The 5,582-nt window shown below is 45.7% G+C and overlaps 2 pseudogenes; both read left to right on the forward strand.

The window, feature by feature from the left end:
• LOC110335974 overlaps positions 1-5,582 on the forward strand; it is a 100,856-nt pseudogene that overhangs the window by 75,909 nt on the left and 19,365 nt on the right.
• Positions 139-5,582, forward strand: part of LOC110335975 — a 7,416-nt pseudogene continuing 1,972 nt past the window's right edge.

Genomic DNA, 5,582 nt, shown 5'->3' on the forward strand with positions numbered 1-5,582 from the left:
CTGGGTGGTGCTCCTTCCCCTGGCCCTGTTCTGAGCCTGGAACTCCCCCTACCATTTTAACCTGACCCCTTTTGAGATCCTGTATGGGACCTCCCCAAACCCCTTGAGCCCAGCTCTTGATCCCCCCAGAGTGAATTTTCAGAAAACACTGAAAACTTGAAAACCAAAATGTTGGAGCTAAGGCTGTACTGTGACTTCCATGTTCAACAAGTAGATAAAACAAAAGAAGTGGCCACAGCTGGTGTCACTGACTCTGAGGCGGGAATCGATGTGGGAATTCTGCTGAAATTGACCTGCAAGACTTTCCTGAAGACCTTGGAAGAATACATGCTGCTTGCAAATGCAGTGTTTACCTATGAACTACACTACCATACACCCCCAGGGTGCACCCAACTAGCAGTGCTTAAGTCCAGCAAGATGAACCATCCTATGATACCAATTCATAGTTAACTGGAAAGTTAAACAGTTGTGAAAATGGATCTCTAAGTATAGAAGTAAATGCTGATGAGGAAATACTAATAAAAACCATGAGTTCCTTATATTTGAAGTCCACAGAGGTGGACTGCAACATCTCCAGTGAAGAAAATACAGATGATAATGTGATAGTCCAGGGTGAGAGAATGAAGGAAGATAGAGAGAGAGGAAAACCTGGAGAGTCATGACAAAGATCTGGCACAGCCTGGATCAGACTCCGTTTGCTCGCTAGAATCTCTCTGGGAAAATGATAAAGACGTTATTCCAACTTTCTTCAGTACTATGAACACTAGCTTTAGTGACATTGAACTCTGGAAGACAGTGGCATCCCCACAGAAGCATTCTTGACATCTTGTTATGCAGTGGCTCCAGTACTACACAAACTCGATTCCACAGTGTTTGCTCCTGTTAAGATAAATCTCGTTGGAAATATTAAGAGGGTAAATCAGAAGTACATAACCAACAAGGAAGAGTTTACTACCCTCCAGAAGATAGTACTGCATGAGGCGGAGGCCGATGTCGCTCAGGTTAGGAACTCAGCGACGGAAGACCTCTTGTGGCTGAAGAGAGGTCTCAAATTTCTAAAGGGATTTTTGACAGAAGTGCAGGATGGAGAAAAGGCAGAACTGAATAATACATATGGGCAAAACATTACAGCAACACCATGGCTGGGTAGTTCAAGGGGTTTTTGCTGGCAAACATGTGAAGGAGTGTTTTCCTGAAGTGGATGTAGGTGAAAGGATGTTCTGCTAATGCAAGCATGTGAAAGAACATGAGATGAAGGATTCTTTGCTAACAACATGTATGTATTTGAGCTGCTTTTGTTGGGACTCCATAGAGAGAAATGCACCAAAAAACTTCTGGTGGTATGCTGCAGCTTCTTGCTGCTTCCTCAGACTTGGGCTGATTGGCAGAGTGACGTCAGCTGAGACAGACACACATGCTGAGGCAAGACAGGTACTGAGACAAGACCCATGGAGGACACATGATGTTTGGAGGGTATAAATAGGACAACAGACAGTGACGGAGGCTGAGCTAGGCCTGCTTATAGAGCTAGCTGTGCAATGCTTGTGAGTCTCCAATCTTCACTGATCTTCAATTCCTCGAGGGAGGCACCACTGAGAGCTTCTCCTGACATCTCTCTGGGTCCCTCCTGCTGACTGTGGTAAGGGCAAGGCCTGGCTGTCTTTCCTACATAGCTCTACCACTGCTGACTCGTGTTTGCTATCCTGACTCTGCTGAACTGGACTGCTGCTGTATCTGTGAAGTGCTTGTGAGTGGACAGGGCTGCCACTGCTAACCTGTGAACTGAAATGTCAATTTCCAGATAACACAGACAGGAGTTACTTCAGAGAACCTTTCTAAACAGGTCCACATCCCCAGTATCCTTTCTTTCCCTCTACCTCTGGTGGGTGGTGGGCTAAAAGGGAGGTTAAAGCATTTAAGACCCATCATTAGAAGTAGACTTTGAAAGAATTAAGAGGGGCTGGTGAGATGGCTTAGCAGGTAAGAGCACCCGTCTGCTCTTCCAAAGGTCCTGAGTTCAAATCCCAGCAACCACATGGTGGCTCACAACCATCCATAACGAGATCTGGCGCCCTCTTCTGGAGTATCTGAAGACAGCTACAGTGTACTTACATAAAATAAATAAATAAATCTTTTTTTTTTTTTAAAGAAAGAATTGAGAGAGAGAGAGAGAGAGAGAGAGAGAGAGAGAGAGAGAGAGAGAGGCATACTGCTGAAAACTTGGGAGCAAAGTGGAGAGGGCCATTCTTGGTGGTGTTGACCACGCCAAACTCTGTCAAAGTGGATGGAGTAACTGCCTGGGTTCATGTAACTCATATCAGACAAGCACCTATGCCTGATGCCAACTGGATAGCAGCCAGACACCCAAGCAACCCCCTTCTGCAAGGTCAGAGAAACCATGAAATGGCTATGGTGTATCTTCTGGCATTGAGCCTTACCAGTTCCCACAACCCTACCATGGTGACTTGGCAAGCGCTCTCAGCCATTAGGAATGTAGCTTGGTCCACTGCAGAGGAACACCCGCCTTACACCTGGTGGCCCGACATTGTCTTTGACCTCTGTAACTTAGTGGTGGGTCTCGACTCCTGGGATATCCCCACCCTAGAGACACTGGGAGGGATCGCCTGAATGTGAGGGACTTGTGAATCTAAACTGTGTCTCAGAAGTGGCCTTGGAGGGTGGGGCTTAGGGTTCAGACACCCAAAGTTGAGGAGTGTCCTTCGAGAAACCTCCATAGATGTGTGACCCTGAGATGGGAGAAGCCAGCAGCAGGCCCATCTGTGTTAGGGGACCAACCACTTTTTCTGTGCTACCCGAGGGTGTGGAACATTGGGAAGCACACACTGGAGACCATTCTGGGGGTAGTTAAAGATTCAATGGCCAGGGTGAGAGAAGGGCAAGCCAAGCGGAAGAGAGAAAGAAAATATAGTCAGGACTGGTTTGAGTCTTGGTTTAACTCCTCCCCTTGCCTCACCCTCATATCCACCTTGTTACAATTCCTAATTGTTCTCCTGCTGTTGTTGACTTTAAGACCCAGCATATGAACAAGCTTGTAGCCTTCATAAAAGAGAGAGTAGGAGCAGTGTAGCTGATGGTCCTGGGCCAACAATATGAGACCCTGAGGACAGGACCTGAAGAATATGAATTAGTTACCCAAGACCCCTGAGCATAACTCCAGGATTGGAGCTTGTACAAGAAAAATGGGGGAGTGAGGAACCCTAAGGGGTTTTCCAGTTCCACAGCCTCATTACAGCTTCCCCCTCCTGCCTGGAGTCAAAGATAGTCCAAGCTCCATTCTCCACCCACAGGAACATTCCTGAATTAAAAATTCTCAGAATGGACTGACTGATAGTCCCCCGACCCTCTGGAAAGTCCCAGGTAGAGTTGAAGTGCATGTCATGCTTGCTAGCCAATAGATTTAAAGGTCAATATGCTTAGCCAATAAGTTTTAACTGCAACCTTGCTGATGTAACCTGTGACCCTAAAAAGTATAAAAACTGCTTGTAATAGTCATTTGGGGTCACCTTCTTAGTAACTCATTTTGAGGGACTAATTGAAGGCTGACCCCAATAAACCTCTTGCTTTTGCATCGATCTGCATCTCGGTGTCTCATGCAGAGGCATCTTGAAGCAAGTACCACTGACCGAGGGGTCGGGGGCTTACACAGGGAAGCACCCTGCTATTGAGTCACAGCACATAAATATAGCTTTCTTTTTATTAGAGACCACTCTGGCCTCTCCCACAGGGCTAAGCTGGGAGGGGTTCCAACTCAGCATCCTCCCATCCTTCACAATGACCCTTGCACCATGCTACACTGGTTCCCTACTGCTAGAGCCACAACTTGGATTTCAGTGTCACCTGTAAAAGTGCCACCACCAATGCCATACTTACCACAACCTCTTTCCTTACAGTTTCTCTCATCACATTCTTTCATCACAGTTCATCCCTGGACTTCCTGCTTTTGTACATTCCAACCCAGAGACATCTTTATAGGTCCCCTCTCATCACCGAATTAGCTCCAGTTCACACCGCACTATTGTATCATGTTCTTACCAACTGGGTTTTCTTCCATAGATGTTTGAATAGATATTCAGCTTTGATGAACTCATCCACCCATGTTTTTGATGTGTTTTTTACAGCAGACTCCCATCTCTCTCCAATATATTCCTTCTGTACTAAACCTGCTGGCTGCTTGCTCTGCAGTCCCCTGAGTCATCTTCATTTGTTGCCTGCTTTTTCCTGCCTGCTCCTGAGCCTGTCAGCCTTGTGATTTCTATATCACCTTGTGTTGACCCCTTCTCATCTATCTCTCTATAGCCCTCTGCTTTACCTGTTGTGCCCTGTTTGCAAGACCCCTACGAGACTACCAGGGACCACAACTCACATGAGAGGTCTTATTCAAGCTCAGCAGGTTAAAGTGATACTTGGGGTTTGGAGTTCATATAGGGAAAATGTGTAAGCTGGGACTTTCAAGCCTTGGTGTAACAGGATTGGATAAGTGGGTAAAGAATGTTACCTTCAAACTGATGGCATTTGTTCAGATAACACATCTGAAAAGGGGCTTGTTTGACCTGGGAATAATTAACTCATTCCATTTTCATGACCAGTTTTTCCTGTTGTTGCAAGCTAGCCACGGCTGCTATGTCTATTTTCCTAGCCACGGCTGCTATGTCTGTTTTCCTAGCCACGGCTGCTATGTCTATTTTCCTAGCCACGGCTGCTATGTCTATTTTCAGCTGCTGGGAATGCTTGGTGGTCTCTTTCCCAGAGCTCAAGGGTGGGGACTGTGTCACTCCAAGGACAGGAGAGATCAGCTTTCTGATTTCTCCAAGGATCACAGTCTTTCCAAAGGTTTCTCCAAGGACAGCAGCTTAAAATAGAGTTTGGAGGACAAGATGGAATCTGTGCTGGTGCTTTGTCTCCTCAATTTCTTAGTAGCTTTAGAGGCCAATCTTGGGCTTTTTGAGATCTGGATAGTAAATGTTACTGACCATCAGTAATTGTTAATTGCTATCCCCAGTCTTTGTCTTATAGATTGTAAAAGCTTATTGATAATGCATGATTCAAAACTGAGGAGGAGTAAGAGAGTAACCAAGGGTCCCATGGGAGAGGAAACGAGAGTTTTTAACCAGGGGAGGCATCAAACATTGAGTGGTACCAACTTTTGGAATTTTCTCACCCCGTCTGGCATCTATCTATGCTTTCCCTAATTTAGCTAACTATTCCCTAATAACTACAGAATGGTTGACAAAGAAACAACACTCCTCACGCAAAGCGGCACATAACCCTCCTTGTTGTAGAAATACTAAGTCTTATCCTTGCCTATTTCCAGCACTCTCTCAGCTAGAGAATCTATGTTTTGCTCCAAGTGTGAGATGGACTTTTCTAGGCATTGGATATCTTCATGTCTGCCTTTAAGCTATTGTAATTCTTTTCCTGCAACATTAATGCAGCTATTCCAGCGCCAGAGGTGGCTAGTCCTGCCCCTAATTTTTAATTAAAGCTAAGGTTAAAGAGATGGGTTCCCTTGTCTGCCTCATAAGGTCTCCTTCAATGTCCCCTACCAACTTTCTCATCATTGT

The sequence above is a fragment of the Mus pahari genome, chromosome 18, assembly GCF_900095145.1.
Source record: "Mus pahari chromosome 18, PAHARI_EIJ_v1.1, whole genome shotgun sequence".
Classification (NCBI taxonomy): Eukaryota; Metazoa; Chordata; class Mammalia; order Rodentia; family Muridae; genus Mus; species Mus pahari.